Source organism: Paramisgurnus dabryanus, chromosome 5 (genome assembly GCF_030506205.2).
Source record: "Paramisgurnus dabryanus chromosome 5, PD_genome_1.1, whole genome shotgun sequence".
Classification (NCBI taxonomy): domain Eukaryota; kingdom Metazoa; phylum Chordata; class Actinopteri; order Cypriniformes; family Cobitidae; genus Paramisgurnus; species Paramisgurnus dabryanus.
The window spans coordinates 51,305,673-51,332,728 of record NC_133341.1 but is presented as its reverse complement, the minus strand read 5'-3'; the positions used below and the strand labels follow the sequence as shown (position 1 = coordinate 51,332,728).

The following is a 27,056-nucleotide window of genomic DNA, read 5'->3' as shown; positions in this document are numbered from 1 at the left end:
GGCTCAGGGCTTGTGCAATAATCCAGCAACGTTCTCTTGCATGATGACTGCAATCTTCGGGGACCAGAACTTTCTTTCCCTCCTTTGTTACTTAGATGACTTGCTGGTGTTTGGAAAGACTGAGAAAGAGGCACTCGACCGCCTTGAAATGGTGTTTTCTCGGCTCAAAGACCACAACCTCAAATTGTCTCCAAAGAAATGTTACTTTCTGAGGAAAACTGTCAAGTTCCTGGGACATATTGTATCAGAGAGTGGCATCACAACTGACCCAGCAAAAGTGTCTGCAATCAGTGATCTCAGAGTGGCGGAGCTGATGGAAGAAGATGGAAAGACTCCATCACCAACAAAAAATCTTTTCTTGGAATGGCAAACTACTATTCCCATTTCATTGAGAGTTTTTCAGCATTAGCCAAACCTCTGTATTAACTGACTGCTGGACAAAAGATCAAAGGTGGAAAAGGTGGCCCCAGAGGTGTCAAACCCAAGCGTCTGAACCCTGAAGATTGGACTGCAGAGTGTGATTTAGCTGTGGAAAAAATTAAACATGCACTTGTAAACACAGTTACTTTGGCTCACCCAGACTTTCAGAGACCTTTCCTCTAGTCCACGGATGCATCTATGGACGGATTAGGTGCGGTTCTGAGTCAAACACCTGAGGGAGAGAAAAAACCGAGACCTGTGGCATTTGCAAGTAAGTCCCTGTCAAGAGCTCAGTCCCATTAACCCGCCCATAGATTAGAGTTTTATGTTTTAAAATGGGCAGTTTGTGATAAATTTGCCCATTGGCTGAAGGGGACTAAGTTCACAGTATTAACAGACAACAATCCTCTGACATATATTATGTCAAAACCAAAGTTAGATGCCTGTGAACAAAGATGGGTATCTAAGTTAGCGCCCTTCGATTTTGACTTGAAATACATACCTGGCACCCAGAATGTTCCTGGTGATCTGTTAAGTCGATGCCCCTTTGCAAAAACTCTGGAAGTTTGTGAAGCTCTTAAGGGTAAAGCTTAACTTGTAACATCCAAAGCAGTTCAAGAAGCTTTCCGGTTGTCAGTGAATGTACTCCAGATGTGTGACAGTAGTGTTCAGAGTGTTGAAGCTGGGAGTTTGCACCAGATTGAAAATGAGGGAGTGAAAGCTATTTTAAAGTCCTGCCTTGACTGGGAATCTACCAGACCGGTTCGTGGTGCTCAGCTTTCCCACTGCACTCACAGTTTAATTCAAGGAGGTGTGGATCCACTCCTTGTCTTTTCACTGGATGAAATACGGGTGAAACAGAGAACAGATTCCACTCTTGCACGTGTTATATTCTTTGTTGACAGAAAAAGGAGACCATCACGAAGGGAGATAGACAATGAAACCACATCAGTACTGAGAATGCTGAAACATTGGGAAAAACTAGTGATCAGAGATTGTGTTCTGTATCGCACATCCAATGATAGGGTAGGAAAAGTCAGGTACCAACTAGTTCTTCCTCCTTCGCTTCGAAATGTTGATGTTCTTGTAATAACGGACCATTTTACGAAATTGGCCCATGCGTTCCCCTGCCCGAACCAAACGGCAAAAGTGGTGGCTTAGAAGCTGTGGAATCAGTTTTTCTGTATATATGGCTTCCCGCAAATAATACATTCTGACAAAGGAGCAAATTTCGGAAGCAGACTGATTGCTGAGTTGCTACAGGTTTCTGGTGTCCGTAAGTCCCATACTACACTGTATCACCCGATGGGTAATGGGCAAACAGAAAGATTCAACCTTACTCTTGGGAGCATAATCCGTTCTTTGCCTCCATGATCAAAAGAGAGATGGCCCCAAGTGATACAGACACTCACATTTTCATATAATTGCACCACTCATGAAACTACAGGATTTGCACCCTTCTACTTGATGTTCGGTAGAGTACCGAGGCTGCCCGTAGATATCATGTTTGGAAATGCCTTGAAGAATGATGAGGTGCAGACTTACGATGAGTATGTGGACTGTCTTCAGAAAGATTTCAGAGAAGCTGTAAAAATTGCTCAGGAAAGTACAACTGAAGCACAAAGGAAGCAGGCGAGAGAGTATAACAAGAGATCCAGAGGTGTGGCTTTAGAAATCGGAGACTGTGTCCTTCTGGTAAACAAAAAGGAGAGAGGAAAAGGAAAGTTAGCTGATGTGTGGGATTCTGTAGTTCATGTGATAACTTGGAAAGACCCCACAGTGCACATCTATAGGGTGGAAGACCCAGCTACAAAGAAAAGTAGAGTAGTTAATCGTAACTTTCTCTTACCTGTCAACTTCCTTCCCTTGAAGAAACCAGAAGCCGATACTACAGTGTTCATCACAATCTCTGAGGAAGAAACATATGGGATGAAAGACCAGAAGCACAAGTCTATGTTCAGTTCTGAAAGAGAATCTAGGAGCGGCAGGATTGCTGCCTGGATATTGGAAAGCTGAGGCCCAAAAGAGTCTCAACCTGTTAAGACACATTCTGTTCATGGACAAAGCACTAGACAAACCACAGAAATTGACACATTGGCTTCAGCAGATCACACAAGAGACAATGACCCTTCAGTAGTTAATAATGAAAGCAACCACAGTGACTTTTCTTGTGGCAGTTGTGATATTGATGGTCAGTCTAAATGCCCAGAATACTGATGATGAGAGTAGTGTGACTAATTCAGACTCGACTGGAATGAGTATTGAAAAAGAAATGGTTGAAGAGTCTGTGACCAGTCATAGTGTTCAAACAGAACTCAATACTGTCCCAAGTGAAGCCAGTTCTGAAAGTAGATCAGACAGTTGTCAAAAGTTTAAAGTCCCAAGTAGTAAAACTAGAGCCACAAAGAAACTGTCCCCAAGAAAAGTAAGTGTGTCAGACACTGTTTTGAAACCAAATGAAGGCATTGTGAGAACTAGATCTGGTAGATTAGTAAAGCCAGTTAAAAGACTTCTTAAGTGTATGAGCATGGATATAAGTGAGCCACATACTACTGATCCATTAGTGAGCCACATACTACTGATCCATTAGCAGAATTGCTCAGAATCCTTTCCAGTCTTGTTGGATGTTAAATTTCATTTTAAAATGTTGAAAAGTGTTCTGAATGATGTCAAAGAGTAAGCAGGTAAAATTTTAAGAGCATTTGAGAAGTACTTTAATGAGGGATGTATGGTTATATGTATAAGGGCATATTTCTTCCAAGCAAGGTTTATTGCTATTCATTTGAATGACTGAAGTCTGGATATCCCTTAAAAAGGAAATTGTCTCACATACAGCCTTAAAGTTTGCTGAAATTTGGGAGGGGAGAGTGTAATGTTCTGAGTTTTGTGTTCCAGCAAACTTTAGTGTCTTTTAATTTGAAAGAGATTTCATTTGAAGAAATTTTATTATTTTTTGTAATTTCATACGTTTTTCTTATCCATCCATAATATTTTCATTCTTCATTTTTTTATATTGTACAAGAAAAAAAATGTACTTTGTGGAAAATAAGTAGTTTAAGTTGGAGTGACGTCACTTAGTGGCGCTGTCGCATCCGACTCTCTCAGTTCTACATGTGGCTGGAGAGAGTCAGGTTGGTGTTTTTGCATCTCCGTATAATGATGAATAAAAATTGTTAAAAATATCAATGTTAGTCAATATCAATGTTAAAAGTGTTAAAAAGATGGATTGATTGCATATATTTGGTTTTCTGTGAAGAATCAGATGCATTTATCAAGTTTTGAAAAAAGGAGTGGCCTTACTCTGTTTGTTTAATGTTGCCGCCCGCACGCTAATTTAGAGTGCAAGTTTTTCCTTTTAATATCAGTTTTAAATACAAAATTTTGGTGGATTTGAGTCTGTAGAAGTGATATGTTGTCTATTTAATTTAAGTTGAAAGTGTGTAATTTTTATTTAAATCGTATTTTATGTATATTTAGTCAACTGAGACCCAAATTGAGTTTGCAGTCACTGTGTAAATGGAGGACACGAATTAATCTGTTTTGTCTCACATCCTTCAGATAGACTGTTGGTGAAAGGATGTGTGTGTGTGATCCCGTGTCTTTTGTTTATTAAACTGCAGGTATGTAAATCACTAAACCACTATACGATCACATAACTGAATGAAATTGACTAAATATTGTCTGATGAAAAATGTGTTTCCTGTTAAGTGTAATGTTAATGTAAAGGAGAAGTGTACATGTTGAATTCATTTTATTTTGTTATATAATTTTGGTTAATGTATATTTGTGTAAGAATTGTAATGAGTGACCAAAGAGACTGTTTGTCAATTGAACTTTATTATGGAGACTCTCAGTTCTACATGTGACTGGAGAGAGTCAGATAGACTGTTGGTGAAAAGATGTGTGTGTGTGATCCCGTGTCTTTTGTTTATTAAACTGCAGACATGGTTCACCAAAGAGCTTGGAGTCGGTGTGTCATTTGTGGTGCTGGTTGAAATCCGCTACAATCTGATGCTAGACGTATCTCAAAACGGCTTTACAGGGGGTATGGCTTAGCTAAATGAGATGTAAATGAGCCCTATTGTCTCTCCAGCCAGGGAAAAGGGAAAGTGTTAACTTTTTTCTTTCTCAAATTTCTCAGCATTCTCTTTCTTGAATGTGTTACATTCTCCAAATCTTATCAGATTTCCATGTGTTACACATCGTAAGAAAGCTTAGAAACTGCATGTTCAGAATCTATGAATAACTCAAAATGCCCCAGATCCAACTTGTGTCCCTACTTTCCGTGACTGGTCACATATATGCTTAAATGCAACTTAAATGAGGCTCAGTGGAACGTGTCGACTGACGCCACAGGTGTTTGTACAGAAACTGTCATAAACAGAGGTGTAAAGTACTCGAGTAAATGTACTTCGTTACTGTACTTAAGTATTTTTTGGGCTACTTTGTACTTGTACTGAGTATCAAAAATATATGCAACTTTTACTCTCTACTCAATTACATTTTTGATTGGGTATTTGTACTCTTTACTCCACTACATTTAAAATGACACTTAACGTTACTCGCTACATTGTTTATTCGTCAAATAAAAACTAGACGAAAGTGTCAGCGGGTGATGATGGATAGAATCTGTGGTCGCGAGGTTACACGCACACACACAACTGAGCGACTTCATTTGGCTCTGCGCAGATCAATCGTATGAAATCAACGTACTGCGAGAGCGAATCAAATGCATATGGAGAAGTCTGGTCTCGCGGTACTTTGATGTCAAACGCTGAATGGCTTGCGTTGAGCCACCGTAGCGGGACATCTGCGTGCTGCGTACGTCATAAACTGTAGAGAAAAGTTCGCGTCTGGACTGAAAGAAGAGATAAAGAGCAAACATATGCCCTGCGTTCCAGTTCGTTTTTTTATGAACTTCCCTCGCTAACTTCCCTCAGTCTCGTTCACTCAGATGTACGTCATTGCTTACGTTGTATGAGTGCCCACTACTGCTAGAACACTTGAAGTGGGTTCAAATGGATCGCCCTAAGCCCTTGATCACAAGGAAAGTGGAGACCGCCCCCTCCATGTGCAAAGCGCGAGTTGCTGAAGTGACGTCACAATCGTGTTGCATTGTGGGATATGAAGCTGCATGAAGTGTACATATGAAGCAGACTCGCTCCCTTGTTCAAAATCGAGGGAGCGAGGGTCTGTCCATACAAACTTCCCTCGTCCACTTGACGAACTGGAACGCACTTCAAAATGGCGACAGGGATTCCCCCGAGGGGAAGTGCTTAGGGAAGTTTGCGAGTGTGTGTCTAAAACTGGAGTGGAACGCACCCTTGGATGCATATCACATGCTTCAGTCAAGGGACCCTTTTTTAAACATGTGATGCTACAATCAAAACAAAAGTGATGCGCGATTGCAGAAGGGTCATCCCGCAACTCAAAGGCAAGCACAAATGTTTATATACTCTGATGCTACTTTATCAGCTAACCTGAGCTGGTACATAACTTGATATAACTTACTATATAAGCCAAAATAAACCAGCAAGGTCCTGTACTGATTGCCCGAGTAACTTAAGTACATTATAAGATTGATAATAAGTGTACAATTTCACTGTCCTCACATTTAATCAAGTATGCTGTAATGTATGTACTGTAAAGAGGGATGCATGACGGAAGAAATGTAGTGCACTTAATATACGTAGTGGTGTTACGTACTACATGTGTTTACAATTAATCTTTCAAATGAACAACTTCACGTTTTTAATATGCATTATCATATTTCTGTTAGTGTAATTTTAGTTTACTGGAATTTTCTAAATATAAAAATTATATCTTTTTTAGGATAGGCCTATATAAGAATATTTGGTAACACTTTACAACAAGGTTCATTAGTTAACAGTAGCTAATGTATTAACCAACTTGAACAAACCATGAGCAATACATTTGTTACATCATTTATTCATCTTTGTTAATGTTAGTTAATAAAAATGTAAGCTTTAATTGTTTGTTCATGTTAGTTCAGAGTGCATTAACTAATGTTAACAAGATTTTGATAAAGTATTAGTAATTGTTGAAATTAATATTAACAAAGATGAATAAATGCTGTATAAGTGCAGCTCATTATCAGTTCATGTTAACCAATGTAGCCAACCAATATTAACCAATGAACCCCACTGTAAATTGTTACCATATATTTATATCACAAAGTTAGGCTATATATTTTTCAGCATGGCACATTCAAGTACACAATGACACTAGACTAAAATAAATGGGTTTAAATTAAATTTAATGTAGATTTCTAGACTAAAATCTCATGGCATTTAGTTGAATAAAATTAGACTAAAACTAAATCAATTCAGATGACAAAAATATGACTAAAACTAAATTAAATTTTAGTCAAAAGAAGACTATGACTATGTTTAATCTGTGTTTGTTCTGCCAGGTCAAAAATTTGAGGTGTTTGATTTCTTTTCTATATTAGGAAATAAAACCTCATAGATAAACTTTCTTAGTTTTCAATGCCCAGACCTACAATGTCTCTTTGTGTTGAGGACTAGTGCATCTTTGAGCCAACATTCAGTACGAGTAAAACTACTTGAGTACTTTTAAATTGGGTTACTTTAATACTTTTACTCAAGTCGTATTTAAATTGGTGACTTGTAACTTGTAGTGGAGTAATTTTTACAGTAAGGAATTTGTACTTTTACTCAAGTATGGCTTTCAGCAACTCTTTACTCCTCTGGTGATAAACGCGATGTGCAAACATCTATTTGTGGTGGTCAATTTTAATTTTGTGGCGGACTGAGAAATAAATAAATGTATGGGAATGTACAACGACACTCTCACTTGTATGATGTCACAGCAGTAGGCAGCGCAAATATAATGACACGCCTATAATCCCTCCCACTCCAAAGTGTTACTAAAGTCGATGGAAAAGCTAAACAAGCCAAAGTGAGGTGAGCTGACCCGACCTGACTCAAACCGTGGTGGAACTATGCAATGGAACAGCGCCATAAGCGCATGGTCTAAAGCGCACAGCCCAAATTCACTTAGAGAAAACTTTCACTTAGTTTAAGGATGGAAACAATTTAAGGCACAGCATGGTCTAAAAGGGTTATCCTTATTTTCTTCATGAAAAATGGGTGTGTTTTAGACATAATGTGCAATTAACCATTGGCGCCATGGCGGAATCCCTATTTACATGGCGGAGTTTGTTCCTGGTAACTGTTATCAGAGGAAGAAGACCACAAGTTTATATATTGATAATATAGTAATATTGATGTTAAAAGTTGCATTGTGTTTTATTTATTGAAATGTTTATTTTTGTAAATAAAGCTTTGCTTCTCTTTTAAAGTCGTTATTTCAGCCATGGAGTTATAAGTAAAAAAAAAAATGAAGATTACCATTCACGACGAAAAATGTCTGCAAACTGGACTGAAACTGAGACCATTCAGCAGCATAATAGAAGAATGCATCACATGCTTCTTATGATCTTATCATAAACTAAGATGTTTGCAGGTAGTTTTGCAAGAGATTCATCATCATGGATTATAAGCAAACTTTAGATACTGTGGAAAAAACTACCAAGTGCATTCTAGAAGTAATTCCAGAAAATCATTGGCCGTGTGAATGAACCAAAGTCAAACAATCCTATTTTCCGTAATCTCTGTGAGAAAAGGGCTTATGAGTGCTTTTGCTTAACCACCTTTTTATTATCTGCCAACCTAGGTAGAGAACTATCAGATCTCTGTTTAATGTAATCAGCAAACACACACACACACTCTTTCTCAAAAACATACACAGAGACAGTAAAGGTGTTGTGTAATAAAGAAGGCTGATGCCACATTCCTCTAAGCCAGGGCCAGTCAACTGGCGGCCCGCGGGGCAAGTGCGGCCCTCCCATCCCAAAGGGTTATAGGTTTTCAGTGTATGAAAAGACGTTTACTCTGTCTTAAAGGGACATTCCACTTTTTTGAAAATATGGTCATTTTCCAGCTCCCCTAAAGTTAAACATTTGATTTTTACCGTTTTGGAATCCATTCAGCTGATCTCCGGGTCTGGCGCTAACTAACTAACTAGACCATACCTTTTCAGAGCTAATTGTCCACTGCATGTATTCAGTAAATCCAGACATTTTTACAGCAAATTGATGGTTTGCGCTGGCGCAAGCTGTTAGCAAATCTGGCCCATAGTGTTATTAGCACTATGTTTTAAGCTGCCTGGAGCAGTGCATTCTGTTTACATGTGTCAAGTGCAGTACAAACTCATGCCAGGAAATGTAATACAGCTTGCTGAAAAGGTTAAGCCTATGTAACAATAGCAGGTTTGGCAATTTAAACTTAAATTGCCAGATCAAAACAGTATAAATGTTGATCTGTTATTATTTTGTTGTTTTACTATTGACCCTTTGTACCCACACAACAGGCAAACAGGTTATTAAAACTCAGTTTTATTAACAATTAAAAAAAACACAACAACACACAATGCAAAAGCACTAGCATCTATACACAGATAGACAGGAAAGTTAAAATTGGCCACATATGGTTGCAATCACAGGATTACCAAAATGGACGTTCCAACGCCCCCTGGAGGGTGTAAATGTTCTGAAGTCAGTTACTTTAACAGGTAAATTTGTTGCTAATAATTTCACACTCGTAAAATCATGTCACACCATCAAACTATTATAAAAAGAGAAGCTAAATACCCATAAAATAGGTGGTAACAAGGACACATAACACAATAAACCAACCCAAAGTGACACACACACAATCACAATCTACCACGTTAAGGACTGATCATCATTTATCACACCAAATAGTAATAAACTGTGGCGAGCAGCCGGACGCTATAAGCAAACCTGTCCAATAAACATACAGTTGCTGGGCAGACAAAATTAATTTACAGTTCAGCCACCACTCACGGCCCAGCTCGTAGTCTGTGAATGATTACGCAGAACCAGGAAGTCACTGCTGCTTCTCTCTCTCAGTCTCAGTAGGGCCGTTCACGCTACCCGTCACCCGCGCTCACCCACAGCAATCCGACGCGAAGACTTCACCCGGAACTGCAAGGAGGGGAAAGCAAATCAGTAACGAATCGCGGGGCAAAACCCGTTCACTCACCAGGCAATAGCAAAGCTACTTTCCTTTAGTACAAGGAGTAGAGTGCGTTGAATAATCCTTTCGCCTCCGCCGCGTCTACACAAATGGCAGCCGGCTCGCCGTTATGGAGTTACCAAGGACAACGTAATCCAAACACTTCAGGTCTCGTCAGTCTCAATAGGGTCGCTCGCGTCTCCCGTCAACAGTACTCACTCCGGCAATCCGACGGCGAAAAACTTCACCCGAACTGCGAGAAGGGGAAAGTGGATCAGTACGAATCACGGATTACACGCTTTCACTCACCAGGCAATAGCAAAGCTGCTTTCCTTTAGTGCAAAGAGTAGAGTGTGTTGAATTATCCTTTCGCTGTCTCCGCCACGTCTGGACAGATGGCAGCTGGCTCGCCGTTGCTAAGTTGCCAAGGACAGCGTAATCCAAATGCTTAAGGGCTCGTGAGTTGCGGTGCATCAATCTATCATCGAGCTCTGGTCGCAGAAGCAAGTTTTTATCCTCTCCCGCCACCAAAGCCACTGATTGTTCATCAGTCACACCTGAGGAAGAAAGTCTCACCCACAAGCACACCAACATGTATACAGCCCCGCTGGCCCAACAGTTCATTCAATGTCCCTGTGCACAAAAGATAGTTCAACATTTCCAAACATGTGTACAACCCTGACTGTTCATTCATAATTTCACTGCATGTAGCCCCGCTACACCTACATGCACGTGAGGCAGGCTATTATTAGAGCAATAAGCTTTTTTGAATGTTCATGTGTTTGCGGTTGTGCATAGTTTCAGAGGATCTTTTTTTATTTTGAAACAAAGTAAAATGGGTTTCCATTGGTATTCTCAGATGATTTACATTTATCTGCTTAAGATAAATTGGTTTATGTTTAACTGATGCAAGTTAAAATCTATCTCTTATATCATAAGGTCCCCAGCATTACCAAAAATGTATTGTTATTGTAACAGACTTAACCAGTAAGTTGGAGTTGATTTGAATTTTACGTGAGACTGAGTGCATTTGCATTGTGATCTGTGGGCAATACATTTTCCCCTAGGGGCTCGCCGTAGATGGCATGTGTGCATGCGCACTGGAGGGCGGTGTGTGTGTGTGTACAATGTGAGTTCCGGGTTGTGCTGCAATAATAATAATAAAGAGAAGGAGTTAATGACCAGGGGCCGTATTCACAAAGAATTTTATCTTACCACTAAGAGTACTCCTAAATCGCACTAAAAGATTTTAGCTAGGAGTTTCCTCTTAAAAGTTATTCACAACGCCTTTCAGACCTACTTTTAGTAAGGAAAAATGACAATTCCTAAATTAAGAGTGAGTCTTCATTGCTACGGATGACGTCAATTCTCATGCACGAGCTTCCTCGCAATGACCACGGTGATTGGTTGTTAGATGACAGGGCTGTCATGCGGAACATAACACAGACGCACCATTATTTTGTGTTCTACACAAAATAATAATAGTAAAGTTATCGAAATGCATATATAATGTCATGTTTGTGCAGGCCCCAGTGAAGTGTAATTCTAAAAAGGCAGAGAGAGAGAGAAAAGTCGTGAATTTAATTAAATGAAATCAAGGTAGCCTAGTACCCTAATGAAAACCGCAAAAAGGATTTGTTTGCAGATCAATGCAGCATTCCCGCTTGTGTCACGTACCCCGGACGACTGCGAGAGGCGCTGGTATTCGCTACAATCGCTGTCGAGGGTTGAGATTGCAGCCTTTAAACGGGCAAGCAGGGCAACAGGTAGGTATTATATTAAATATCAGTGGCGAACCGTGGGTACTTCAGCTGGCCCTTCAAAATATGCAATGAAGTGCAAATGCCTCTCCATCCATAATACTAGGCTATTCGTATTTCGTTAAATCATACAGTGAACGTGTAAAAATTCTGAGCACGCAAAGTTAAATTACAGAATGGGCATTGTCTGCCTTTAAATGCAGTTTTAAAGTTTAAAATTACTTTAATGTAACTGATAAACACAAATACAGATTCGGCTGCTCTGTAATGAGAGGGGCTCTGTAAATTTGCATTTAACAAGCTTAAATTATGTTCTTTAATTTATTTTTTGGAAATATATATTTAGCTGTAGGATACCTTGTTAATCTTTTTCATAAGGGGAAATATAGCACCCTGCGTTCTCAGTGCACCTCCTTGTGGCTTATAACTGTTGTTATAAGATATCCAGGGCTGGCAAAATCGCTAGCCCGAGCCCCGAGGTCCCGGGGCTATTGCAAATTCTTGTCGGGCTACCAAAATGTATCTCCGCCCTGCCCATCAGGTATAGCGAGGTAAAAAATATTTGAATGTTTTTGCATTCTCTCAGATTTAGTTAGGAAATTATATTGTATGTAATTCGGCGTCGTCTGTCAGTCATTACTATCCTCACGTAACAAGTGAAACTGTCAGGAAGTAAAAGTAGATTTAAACCCATTATTTTTCGCGTGTTCGCATCATATGCACAGGCTCCTCTGCACGCGCTTCTCCCGGCTGTGCTCTTCACGAGTACCCGCTTAAGTAATTTCGTTATTACCTCAGCCCTATCAAGCTAGCCACAACGTCAATCACGTTTTACGCCATTTAACTCAACCACTCTCACCGCAGAAATTCGGGCCATTAGACTGTATTAATATTAACGGTCTATGATCTTCGTCTTTGGTGTTTTACGGCAGTGATTCCCAACCGGGGGTACGCGTACCCCAGGGGGTACGTGAAGAGTTTCCAGGGGGTACGCAAAAAGATTTACATTTTGCTTTGATCTCATTTACTTTTAATAAAAATGTCTTTCGTTTGTCCAGTCATTTACCTAAGATTGATTTTTGTGAGGAAAGCATTGTAAAAAGGAAAACTTTGTAACTTTATTAGGGGTCAAGCCCCGAAGGGGCGTAGAACCCTATTGTATCCGTTAGTTTTCTTATTATTATTCTTCCCTTTTCTTTTTAGGGGTCAAGCCCCGAAGGGGCGAAGACCCCTATTGTATCCGTTAGTTTTCTTATAATTAGGGGTCAAGCCCCGAAGGGGCGAAGACCCCTATTGTATCCGTTAGTTTTCTTATTAGGGGTCAAGCCCCGAAGGGGCGAAGACCCCTATTGTATTTGTTAGTTTTCTTATTAGGGGTCAAGCCCCGAAGGGGCGAAGACCCCTATTGTATTTGTTAGTTTTCTTATTATTAGGGGTCAAGCCCCGAAGGGGCGAAGACCCCTATTGTATCCGTTAGTTTTCTTTTTATTATTATTATTATTATTATTATTATTATTATTATTAGTTATTCTTCTTCCGCCATTGCGGTCTATGGCAGCCCATAGAACCGTACGTAGGAAAGTTATGAAATTTGGCACACTGATAAAGGACAGTCCAATGTGTCCCCACAGCAAATTTGGAGTCTCTATCTCTAACCCGCTAGCGCCACCAACAGTCCAAAGTTGAACTTATGTTTTTGCTTATAACTTCTGATCCGTAAGTCCTAGAAATGAAATTCTTATTTCCTCTGATTCCTTGGCTCAAGACGATTCGATTGGACCCTATGACGTAATTTTCCGTCATGAAAATTTTTCCGCCATTTTGAATTATTCGTAAAACCTACTTTTGCGAACTCGTCCTAGAGTTTTTACCCGATTGCCGCGAAAATTGGTATGTAGCATCTAGAGACCCTCACGGCAAAAAGTTATCAAAAGAATTTCGATAAACCAATCCGTTGTCGTATAGCGCGTCAACAAAATTTTCGTAGAGCGCAAAAAAACAGATTTTAGGCTGTATCTTCGTCAAACTTAGGCCTATTGACACGACACTTGGTACTTGTGATGCCAGTCAGGAACTGAGTGTGCATGCACAGTTTCGTCGCAGCGCCACCTAGTGGCCAGACAGATGTTTTTTACACCTATAACTTTGGCTGTGATCAACGTATTTTGACGGGACTTGATTTTTAGGAGTCCTGAATAGTCGCCGAGTCCAACGATGCCAAACATGCCAGTTTTCGCCTTACGGTTAGCCCTGCGCAGCAAAACAGCACTTAAAAAACATGCGCGAATATCTCCGCGAGCGTAATTCTGATCAACTCGAAAACATCATAGGAAGAATATTGCATTACCTTCTGAACAAAAAGTTCTATTGGCACTATATTAAAATTTTCATCAGAAATGGCCGAAAATTGCAAAAAACGAAAAATTACCTTTAAATTTTGTGTTTTTACACATAAATGGTTATAACTTCGTAACGCAAAGACATTTTTTCACCATATTTGATACGCTGATGTACGACCACAGTCTGAGGCTACACAAAAAAAATTGTATGGTTGCACCACTAGTTGGCCTTATAATTGAACAAAACCTTTGAAATCAAGCCACCCTATGGTCATACAACTGTTTCTTCACTAAACTAAAGTGTATAGTCATAAAACTAGCTAGATGTAACACATTTATGATCTGAGGTTGCATGCACGAATTTTGTCATTGCGCCACCTACTGGTTTTGAGATAGAATATGGCATTTTTTGCCTAAAACTACTGCAACAACACATCTAAAACCATGAGTCATCATGGATTATTCCTTTCATGGCTTTGACTATAATCACTAGAGGATGTCCATTTACTCTCTAGCAACCAATGAGAATACGTTATCAACTGTTTTTGCAAGAGCTTTTTCTCTGTATCAGAACATCACAGAGACATGGGGATGGTCTCTTTTGACTCTTTTAACTTGTTGTAACATGCTGTGACCCATGTTTGCCCACTGTAAGCATCACATACATGTCCTTCAGTGCTCTAATGTTCCATGATTGTCAATAACCGAAGGACAGTTGCAGTAGACAAGAATATAGATTATTTTTGTTGATTACCTTTGCATTTTTTCATCTGAAATCATTAGGTTTACCTAGGTTCTTCAGTCTGCTTATCCAAACGCAACTTTACATCCTTCTGTGCCCTTTTCGGCTTGACCCCGGCATTGCTGCTTGCAGCTATATTTATTATTATTATTCTTCTTCTTCTTCTTCTTCCGCCATTGCGGTCTATGGCAGCCCATAGAACCGTACGTAGGAAAGTTATGAAATTTGGCACACTGATAAAGGACAGTCCAATGTGTCCCCACAGCAAATTTGGAGTCTCTAACTCCAACCCTCTAGCGCCACCAACAGTCTAAAGTTGCACTTACGTTTTTGTTTATAACTTCTGACCCGTACGTCCTAGAAACGAAATTCTTGTTTCCTCTGATTCCTTGGCTCAAGACGATTCGACTGGACCCTATGACGTCATTTTCCGTCATGAAAATTTTTCCGCCATTTTGAATTATTCGTAAAACCTACTTTTGCGAACTCGTCCTAGAGCTTTTGCCCGATTTCCACGAAAATCGGTATGTAGCATCTACAGACCCTCACGGCAAAAAGTTATGGAATTCATGTCGATTCGCCAATCTGTTTGCGTAAACCGCGTCAACAAATTTTACGTAGAGTGCAAAAAAACGGATTTGAGGCTGTATCTTCGCCAAACTTAAGCCTATTGAAACGACACTTGGTACTTGTGATGCCAGTCAGGAACTGAGAGTGCATGCCCAGTTTCGTCGCAGCGCCACCTAGTGGTAAGACGAATGTTTTATACACCTATAACTTTGGCTGTGATCGACGTATTTTCATGGGACTTGTTTCCTTGGAGTCCTGAATAGTTGCCGAGTCCAACGATACCAAACATGCCAGAATTGGCCTTACGGTTAACCCTGCGCGGCAAAATAGCACTTAAAAAACACGCGCGAATATCTCCGCGAGCGTAATTCTGATTGACTCGAAAACATCATAGGAAGAATATTGCATTACCTTCTGAACAAAAAGTTATATTGGAATTGTATTAAAATTTTCATCAGAAATGGCTGGAAATTGCAAAAAACGAAAAATTACCTTTAAATGTTGTGTTTTTACACATAAATGGCTATAACTTCGTAACGCAAAGAGATTTTTTTACCATATTTGATACCCTGATGTATGAGCATATTTTGAGGCCACACAAAAAAAATTGTATGCTTGCACCACTAGGTGGCCCTATAATTGAACAAAACCTTTGATATCAAGCCAGCCCTATGGTCATACAACTGTTTCTTCACTAAACTAAAGTGTATAGTCATAAAACTAGCTAGATGTAACACAGTTATGACCTGAGGTTGCATGCACAATTTTTTCATTGCGCCACCTACTGGTTTTGAGATAGAATAACGCATTTTTTGCCTAAAACTACTGCAACAACACTTCTAAAACCATGAGTCATCATGGATTATTCCTTTCATGGCTTTGACTATAATCACTGATGGTTGCCAATTCACTCCCTAGCAACCAATGAGAATACCTTATCAACCGTTTTTGCAAAAGCTATATCTCTGCATCGGAACACCGTAGAGACACGGGGGTGGGCTCTTTTCACTAATTAAACTTGGTTTAACTAGGTTCTTCAGTCTGCTTATCCAATCTCAATTTTACATCCTTTTGGGCCCTTTTCGGCTTGACCCCGGTATTGCTGCTTGCAGCTATATTTATTATTATTATTATTATTCTTCTTCTTCTTCTTCTTCCGCCATTGCGGTCTATGGCAGCCCATAGAACCGTACGTAGGAAAGTTATGAAATTTGGCACACTGATAAAGGACAGTCCAATGTGTCCCCACAGCAAATTTGGAGTCTCTAACTCCAACCCTCTAGCGCCACCAACAGTCTAAAGTTGCACTTACGTTTTTGTTTATAACTTCTGACCCGTACGTCCTAGAAACGAAATTCTTGTTTCCTCTGATTCCTTGGCTCAAGACGATTCGACTGGACCCTATGACGTCATTTTCCGTCATGAAAATTTTTCCGCCATTTTGATATATTCGTAAAACCTACTTTTGCGAACTCGTCCTAGAGCTTTTGCCCGATTTCCACGAAAATCGGTATGTAGCATCTACAGACCCTCACGGCAAAAAGTTATGGAATTCATGTCGATTCGCCAATCTGTTTGCGTAAACCGCGTCAACAAATTTTACGTAGAGTGCAAAAAAACGGATTTGAGGCTGTATCTTCGCCAAACTTAAGCCTATTGAAACGACACTTGGTACTTGTGATGCCAGTCAGGAACTGAGAGCGCATGCCCAGTTTCGTCGCAGCGCCACCTAGTGGTAAGACGAATGTTTTACACACCTATAACTTTGGGTGTGATCGACGTATTTTCATGGGACTTGTTTCCTTGGAGTCCTGAATAGTTGCCGAGTCCAACGATACCAAACATGCCAGAATTGGCCTTACGGTTAACCCTGCGCGGCAAAATAGCACTTAAAAAACACGCGCGAATATCTCCGCGAGCGTAATTCTGATCGACTCGAAAACATCATAGGAAGAATATTGCATTACCTTCTGAACAAAAAGTTCTATTGGCATTGTATTAAAATTTTCATCAGAAATGGCTGAAAATTGCAAAAAACGAAAAATTACCTTTAAATTTTGTGTTTTTACACATAAATGGCTATAACTTCGTAACGCAAAGAGATTTTTTTACCATATTTGATACCCTGATGTATGAGCATATTTTGAGGCCACACAAAAAAAATTGTATGCTTGCACCACTAGGTGGCCCTATAATTGAACAAAACCTTTGATATCAAGCCAGCCCTATGGTCATACAACTGTTTCTTCACTAAACTAAAGTGTATAGTCATAAAACTAGCTAGATGTAACACAGTTATGACCTGAGGTTGCATGCACAATTTTGTCATTGCGCCACCTACTGGTTTTGAGATAGAATAACGCATTTTTTGCCTAAAACTACTGCAACAACACTTCTAAAACCATGAGTCATCATGGATTATTCCTTTCATGGCTTTGACTATAATCACTGATGGTTGCCAATTCACTCCCTAGCAACCAATGAGAATACCTTATCAACCGTTTTTGCAAAAGATATATCTCTGCATCGGAACACCGTAGAGACACGGGGGTGGGCTCTTTTCACTAATTAAACTTGGTTTAACTAGGTTCTTCAGTCTGCTTATCCAATCTCAATTTTACATCCTTTTGGGCCTTTTTCGGCTTGACCCCGGTATTGCTGCTTGCAGCTATATTAATTATTGTTATTCTTCTTCTTCCGCCATTGCGGTCTATGGCAGCCCATAGAACCGTACGTAGGAAAGTTATGAAATTTGGCACACTGATAAAGGACAGTCCAATGTGTCCCCACAGCAAATTTGGAGTCTCTATCTCCAACCCTCTAGCGCCACCAACAGTCCAAAGTTGCACTTACGTTTTTGCTTATAACTTCTGATCCGTAAGACCTAGAAACAAAATTCTTGTTTCCTCTGATTCCTTGGCTCAAGACGATTCGATTGGACCCTATGACGTCATTTTCCGTCATGGAAATTTTTCCGCCATTTTGAATTATTCGTAAAACCTACTTTTGCGAACTTGTCCTAGAGCTTTTGCCCAATTTCCACGAAAATCGGTATGCAGCATCTACAGACCCTCACGGCAAAAAGTTATGGAATTCATGTCAATTCGTCCATCCGTTTCCCTAAACCGCTTTACATAAAAGATTTACATTTTGCTTTGATCTCATTTACTTTTAATAAAAATGTCTTTCGTTTGTCCAGTCATTTACCTAAGATTGATTTTTGTGAGGAAAGCATTGTAAAAAGGAAAACTTTGTAACTTTATTAGGGGTCAAGCCCCGAAGGGGCGTAGAACCCTATTGTATCCGTTAGTTTTCTTATTATTATTCTTCCCTTTTCTTTTTAGGGGTCAAGCCCCGAAGGGGCGAAGACCCCTATTGTATCCGTTAGTTTTCTTATAATTAGGGGTCAAGCCCCGAAGGGGCGAAGACCCCTATTGTATCCGTTAGTTTTCTTATAATTAGGGGTCAAGCCCCGAAGGGGCGAAGACCCCTATTGTATTTGTTAGTTTTCTTATTATTATTATTATTATTATTCTTCTTCTTCTTCTTCTTCCGCCATTGCGGTCTATGGCAGCCCATAGAACCGTACGTAGGAAAGTTATGAAATTTGGCACACTGATAAAGGACAGTCCAATGTGTCTCCACAGCAAATTTGGAGTCTCTAACTCCAACCCTCTAGCGCCACCAACAGTCTAAAGTTGCACTTACGTTTTTGTTTATAACTTCTGACCCGTACGTCCTAGAAATGAAATTCTTGTTTCCTCTGATTCCTTGGCTCAAGACGATTCGACTGGACCCTATGACGTCATTTTCCGTCATGAAAATTTTTCCGCCATTTTGAATTATTCGTAAAACCTACTTTTGCGAACTCGTCCTAGAGCTTTTGCCCGATTTCCACGAAAATCGGTATGTAGCATCTACAGACCCTCACGGCAAAAAGTTATGGAATTCATGTCGATTCGTCAATCCGTTTGCGTAAACCGCGTCAGCAAATTTTATGTAGAGTGCAAAAAAACGGATTTGAGGCTGTATCTTCGCCAAACTTAAGCCTATTGAAACGACACTTGGTACTTGTGATGCCAGTCAGGAACTGAGAGTGCATGCCCAGTTTCGTCGCAGCGCCACCTAGTGGTAAGACGAATGTTTTACACACCTATAACTTTGGCTGTGATCGACGTATTTTCATGGGACTTGTTTCCTTGGAGTCCTGAATAGTTGCCGAGTCCAACGATACCAAACATGCCAGAATTGGCCTTACGGTTAACCTTGCGCGGCAAAATAGCACTTAAAAAACACGCGCGAATATCTCCGCGAGCGTAATTCTGATCGACTCAAAAACATCATAGGAAGAATATTGCATTACCTTCTGAACAAAAAGTTCTATTGGCATTGTATTAAAATTTTCATCAGAAATGGCTGAAAATTGCAAAAAACGAAAAATTACCTTTAAATTTTGTGTTTTTACACATAAATGGCTATAACTTTGTAACGCAAAGAGATTTTTTCACCATATTTGATACGCTGATGTACGACCACAGTCTGAGGCTACACAAAAAAAATTGTATGGTTGCACCACTAGTTGGCCTTATAATTTAACAAAACCTTTGAAATCAAGCCACCCTATGGTCATACAACTGTTTCTTCACTAAACTAAAGTGTATAGTCATAAAACTAGCTAGATGTAACACAGTTATGACCTGAGGTTGCATGCACAATTTTGTCATTGCGCCACCTACTGGTTTTGAGATAGAATAACGCATTTTTTGCCTAAAACTACTGCAACAACACATCTAAAACCATGAGTCATCATGGATTATTCCTTTCATGGCTTTGACTATAATCACTAGTGGATGTCCATTTACTCTCTAGCAACCAATGAGAATACGTTATCAACTGTTTTTGCAAGAGCTTTTTCTCTGCATCAGAACATCGCAGAGACATGGGGGTGGGCTCTTTTGACTCATTAACACAACTGTAACATTTTGTGCGCTGAGTATTGCCACTAGAAGCACCACTCATTTTTACGTCAGTGTTCTAGTTATCAATGCTCGACGAAAGAGAGGGAGAGATGACACTGAATGAAAACACAGCTTTTTAGCTGATAACTGTTATATTATTTAGTCTGAAATCAAGAGATTTTCCCAGGTTCTTTAAACTGCTCATCCGAATTCAACTTTACTTTCTTATGTGCCCTTTTTGGCTTGACCCCGGCATTGCTGCTTGCAGCTATATTTATTGTTATTCTTCTTCTTCCGCCATTGCGGTCTATGGCAGCCCATAGAACCGTACGTAGGAAAGTTATGAAATTTGGCACACTGATAAAGGACAGTCCAATGTGTCCCCACAGCAAATTTGGAGTCTCTATCTCCAACCCTCTAGCGCCACCAACAGTCCAAAGTTGCACTTACGTTTTTGCTTATAACTTCTGATCCGTAAGACCTAGAAACAAAATTCTTGTTTCCTCTGATTCCTTGGCTCAAGACGATTCGATTGGACCCTATGACGTCATTTTCCGTCATGGAAATTTTTCCGCCATTTTGAATTATTCGTAAAACCTACTTTTGCGAACTTGTCCTAGAGCTTTTGCCCAATTTCCACAAAAATCGGTATGCAGCATCTACAGACCCTCACGGCAAAAAGTTATGGAATTCATGTCAATTCGTCCATCCGTTTCCCTAAACCGCGTCAACGAATTTTACGTAGAGCGCAAAAAAACGGATTTGAGGCTGTATCTTCGCCAAACTTAAGCCTATTGACACGATACTTGGTACTTGTGATGCGAGTCAGGAACTTAGGGTGCATGCAGAGTTTCGTCACAGCGCCACCTAGTGGTCAGACTTATGCTTTAAACGCCTATAACGTTGGCTCCGATTGACATATTTTCACGGGACTTGTTTCTTTGGAGTTCTGAATAGTTGCCGAGTCCAACGATACCAAACATGCCAGAATTCGTCTTACGGTTAGCCCTGTGCATTAAAATAGCGCTTAAAAAACACGCGCTAATAACTCCGCGAGCGTTATTCCGATCGACTCGAAAACACCATAGGAAGAACATTGCATTACCTTCTGAACAAAAAGTTCTATTGGCGTTATATTAAAATTTTCATCAGAAATGGCCGAAAATTGCAAAAAACGAAAAATTACCTTTAAAATTTGTGGTTTTTACACATAAATGGTTATAACTTCACAACGAAAAGAGATTTTTTCACCAGATTTGATACGCTGATGTATGAGCAGAGTCTGAGGCCACACAAAAAAATTGGTATGCCTGAACCACTAGGTGGCCCTATAATTGAACATAATCTTTCATATCAAGCAAGCCCTATGGTCATACAACTATTTCTTTACTGAACTAAAGTGTATAGTCATGAAACTAGCTAGATGTAACGCAGTCATGACCTGAGGTTGCATGCACGATTCTGTCATAGTGCCACCTAGTGGTTTGGAGATAGAAAATAGCTATATTTGCCTAAAACTACTGCAACAACACATCTAAAACCATGAGTCGTCATGGATTCTTCATTTCATATGGCTTGGACTATAATCACTGGTGGATGTGAATTTACTCTCTAGCAACCAATGAGAATACCTTATCAACCGTTTTTGAAAGAGCTTTTTCTTTGCATCAGAACATCGTAGAGACATGGGGATGGTCTCTTTTGACTGATTTAACTTGTTGTAACATGTTTTGTTTTATGCCACTGCAAACATCACTCACATGTCCTTCAGTGCTCTAATGTTCCATGATTGTCAATAACAGAAGGACGATTGCAGTAGACAATAACATAGATTATTTTTGTTGATTACTTTTGCGTTTTTTTCATTTGACATCATGAGGTTTACATAGGTTCTTTAGTATTCTTATCCAAACTCAACTTTACACCCTTCTGTGCCCTTTTCGGCTTGACCCCGGTATTGCTGCTTGCAGCTATATTTATTGTTATTCTTCTTCTTCCGCCATTGCGGTCTATGGCAGCCCATAGAACCGTACGTAGGAAAGTTATGAAATTTGGCACACTGATAAAGGACAATGTGTCCCCATAGCAAATTTGGAGTCTCTATCTCTAACCCGCTAGCGCCACCAACAGTCCAAAGTTGCACTTATGTTTTTGCTTATAACTTCTGATCCGTAAGTCCTAGAAACAAAATTCTTGCTTCCTCTGATTCCTTGGCTCAAGACGATTCGATTGGACCCTATGACGTCATTTTCCGTCATGAAATTTTTTCCGCCATTTTGAATTATTCGTAAAACCTACTTTTGCGAACTCGTCCTAGAGCTTTTGCCCGATTTCAACAAAAATCGGTATGTAGCATCTACAGACCCTCACGGCAAAAAGTTATGGAATTCATGTCAATTCGTCAATCTGTTTTCGTAAACCGCGTCAACGAATTTTACGTAGAGCGCAAAAAAACGGATTTGAGGCTGTATCTTCGGCAAACTTAAGCCTATTGACACGATACTTGGTACTTGTGATGCGAGTCAGGAACTTAGGGTGCATGCAGAGTTTCGTCACAGCGCCACCTAGTGGTCAGACTTATGCTTTAAACGTCTATAACTTTGGCTCCGATTGACATATTTTCACGGGACTTGTTTCTTTGGAGTTCTGAATAGTTGCCGAGTCCAACGATACCAAACATGCCAGAATTCGCCTTATGGTTAACCCTGCGCGGCAAAATAGCACTTAAAAAACATGCGCGAATATCTCCGCGAGCGTTATTCCGATCGACTCGAAAATGCCATAGGAAGAACATTGCATTACCTTCTGAACAAAAAACTCTATTGGCGTTATATTAAAATTTTCATCAGAAATGGCCGAAAATTGCAAAAAACGAAAAATTACCTTTACATTTTGTGTTTTTTACACATAAATGGTTATAACTTCGCAACGAAAAGAGATTTTTTCACCAGATTTGATACGCTGATGTATAAGCAGAGTCTGAGGCCACACAAAAAAATTGGTATGCCTGAACCACTAGGTGGCCCTATAATTGAACAAAATCTTTCATATCAAGCAAGCCCTATGGTCATTCAACTATTTCTTTGCTGAACTAAAGTGTTTAGTCATGAAACTAGCTAGATGTAACGCAGTCATGACCTGAGGTTGCATGCACGATTCTGTCATAGCGCCACCTAGTGGTTTGGAGATAGAAAATAGCTATATTTGCCTAAAACTACTGCAAAAACACATCTAAAACTATGAGTCATCATGGATTCTTCATTTCATATGGCTTGGTCTATAATCACTGGTGGATGTGAATTTACTCTCTAGCAACCAATGAGAATACCTTATGAACCGTTTTGAAAGAGCTTTTTCTCTGCATCAGAACATCGTAGAGACATGAGGATGGTCTCTTTTGACTGATTTAACTTGTTGTAACATGTTGTGACCCATGTTATGCCACTGCAAACATCACTTACATGTCCTTCTGTGCTCTAATGTTCCATGATTGTCAATAACATAGATTATTTTTGTAGATTACTTTTGCGGTTTTTTCATCTAAAATCATGAGGTTTACCTAGGTTCTTTAGTACTCTTATCCAAACTCAACTTTACACCCTTCTGTGCCCTTTACGGCTTGACCCCGGTATTGCTGCTTGCAGCTATATTTCTTTTTCTTTTTCTTCCGCCATTGCGTCTATGGCAGCCCATAGCAGCTTACATAGGAAAGTTATGAAATTTTGCACACTGATAGAGGACTGTCCAAATAGTCTCCACAACAAATTTGGAGTCTTAATCTCTAACCCGCTAGCGCCACCAACAGTCCAAATTGCACATACGTTTTTGCTTATAACTTCTGATCCATAAGTCCTATAAACAAAATTCTTGCTTTCTCTGATCCCTTGGCTCAAGACGATTCGATTAGACCCTATGACGTCATTTTCCGTCATGAAAAATTTTCCGCCATTTTGATTTATTCATAAAACCTACTTTTGCGAACTTGTCCTAGAGCTTTTGCCCAATTGCCATGAAAAACGGTATGTAGCATCTAGAGACACTCAGGGCAAAAAGTTATTAAAAGAATTTTGATAAACCATTCCGTTTTCGTATAACGCGTCAACAAATTTTACGGAGAGCCCAAAAAACAGGTTTTAGTGTGTATCTTTGCCAATCTTATGTCTATTGACGCCAAACTTGGTAGTTGTGATGCCAGTGAGGATCTGAGGGGGCATGCAGACTTTCGTCACAGCACCACCTAGTGGTCATACGAATGTTGTACATGCTTATAACTTTGGCTCTGATCTGTGTTTTTTCACGGGACTTGTTTCGCTGAAGTCCAGAATAGTTGCTGAGTCCAACGTTACCAAACATGCCAGATTTCGCCTTACGGTTAGCCCTGCGCAGCAAAACAGCTCTTAAAAAACACGCGCGAATATCTCCGCGAGCGTAATTCTGATCGACTCGAAAACACCATAGGAAGAACATTGCGTTACCTTCTGAACAAAAAGTTATATTGGCGTTATATTAAAATTTTCATCAGAAATGGCCGAAAATTGCAAAAAACGAAAAATTACCTTTAAATTTTCAGTTTTTACACATAAATGGTTATAACTTCGTAACGCAAAGAGATTTTTTCACCATATTTGATACGCTGATGTACGACCACAGTCTGAGGCTACACAAAAAAAATTGTATGCTTGCACCACTAGTTGGCCTTATAATTGAACAAAACCTTTGAAATCAAGCCACCTTATGGTCATACAACTGTTTCTTCACTAAACTAAAGTGTATAGTCATAAAACTAGCTAGATGTAACACAGTTATGACCTGAGGTTGCATGCACAATTTTGTCATTGCGCCACCTACTGGTTTTGAGATAGAAATATGGCATTTTTTGCCTAAAACTACTGCAACAACACATTTAAAACCATGAGTCATCATGGATTATTTCTTTCATGGCTTTGACTATAATCACTGGTGGTTGCCAATTCACTCCCTAGCAACCAATGAGATTACCTTATCAACCGTTTTGCAAGAGCTATAACTCTGCGTCAGAACATCATAGAGACACGGGGGTGTGCTCTTTTGACTCATTAACAACACTGTAACATTTTGAGAGCTGAGTTTTGCCACTGGAAGCATCGCTCATTTTTACGTCAGTGTTCTAGTTATCAATGCTCGTCGAAAGAGAGGGAGAGATTTCACTAAATGAGAACACAGCATTTTTGCTGATAACTGTTATATTGTTTTGTCTGAAATCAAGAGATTTTCCTAGGTACTTTAAACTGCTCATCCGAAGTCAACTTTACTTTCTGCTGTGCCTTTTTTGGCTTGACCCCGGTGATTGCTGCTTGCAGCTATATTTCTTATCATTACAGTGCATTGAAAATGTGCTGTACTGTTCTTACTGGGCTTTTTATTATTATTAGTGGTGCTTGCATTTATGCAAGGCATCACTATTATTATTGCTCATACTTATTATTATTATTAGTGGTGCTTGCATTTATGCAAGGCATCACTATTATTATTGCTCATACTTATTATTATTATTAGTGGTGCTTGCATTTATGCAAGGCATCACTATTATTATTGCTCATACTTATTATTATTATTAGTGGTGCTTGCATTTATGCAAGGCATCACTATTATTATTGCTCATACTTATTATTATTATTAGTGGTGCTTGCATTTATGCAAGGCATCACTATTATTATTGCTCATACTTATTATGTTGGCTTTGAAAAAGCCAATATATTGTTATTGCTATTAAACTTATTATTATTATTATTATGTTGGCTTTGAAAAAGCCAATATATTGTTATTGCTTTTAAACTTATATCTTATTATGTTGGCTTTGAAAAAGCCAATATATTGTTATTGCTTTTAAACTTATATCTTATTATGTTGGCTTTGAAAAAGCCAATATATTGTTATTGCTATTAAACGTATTATTATTATTATTATGTTGGCTTGAGAAAGCCAACATACTGTTGTTGCACTTAAACTTATTATTATTATGTTGGCTTGACAAAGCCAACATACTGATATTGTATTTAAACTTATTATTAGTGGTGCTTGCATTTATGCAAGGCATCACTATTACCAAGGCCGCCTTAATGCACAGGCTTACCTGGGCTGAAGCCCAGGGGCCTCCCAAGTTCAGGGGCCTCCCAAGTTCACGTTTATATTGTTTTGTAACTTGTCAGGTTATCTGTCAATCACTCTAACTGCACGTTACATGGCTGCTGATTGGTCCGTGGTAACTTACCGTGAAATAAAATATCAGACGTAACAGATTTTTCTATTCCGCGTAATGTAATTAAGTGCGCGTTGTCAACTTGGCATTCCTGCATGTTAGACTGAGTGTGACAGAGAAACAGGAAATAATCCACCATCAAATGAAAGAGTAATTTCTGAAATTTCATAATAAGCACTGAGGTGCAGGTCTCTCTCTCTCTCTCTCTCTCTCTCTTTCGCGCGGGCGCTCGCTCTCTCTGTGCTCGTGCAGCTGAGTCTCTGGCATGCAGAAGTCTCTCCAACTGTGCGCAAGATACTGTGCCGCGGCCGCCAAATAAAGAAAGGAGTTCCCGAACATATTAATGCTGTTCGTTGTTATAAAGTTTAAGTTTACTCGCGTTTATATCAGTGACGCGTGCGCAGCTGGAGCGATATAGTTTGACGCGATGTAAGCTCACAGTACACATCTGTTGGTTTAGATAGACGACGCAACGGTAAATGTGCAAGTCAAAGCGCGACAAGACCACCTCAAATGATCATCCCCTGATCGCACCATTCATATTTATAATCTCCTTATCTAAAGATCTTATATACGGGTATGTTCCCTGTCTGTTTTGTGCATATTCATACGTGTTCGTTTTACATGCTTATGTATGCATAAATACTAAATACAATGCATACTATACCTTCAATAGCCTACAAAATAAATAACTGATTAAAAAACAAGATTCTGTCTATAAAGACTTATCTTTTGTTAACATTAATGCATTTTCACTTTAAAACTAACTTTAACTTCTTATATTTTTAAAACTGTGGTGAGCATTTAGTTAGTGAGTGGCAATTTTCTGCAAATTTGTATATTCCAAAAACTATATAAACATAAAGCTTATAAACACTCTCATACATTTTGGTTTTATTTTCACCACAAGTTGCTGTGTGTGGTTGTTAAATAAAGTGTCTTGTGC

At 39.4% G+C, this 27,056-nt stretch overlaps 1 protein-coding gene across 1 annotated transcript in view; it reads left to right on the top strand.

Moving 5' to 3' along the window:
* The window catches only part of LOC141282257 (adhesion G-protein coupled receptor V1-like), a 289,111-nt gene that overhangs the window by 231,362 nt on the left and 30,693 nt on the right, over positions 1-27,056 (top strand). The window lies entirely within an intron of this gene.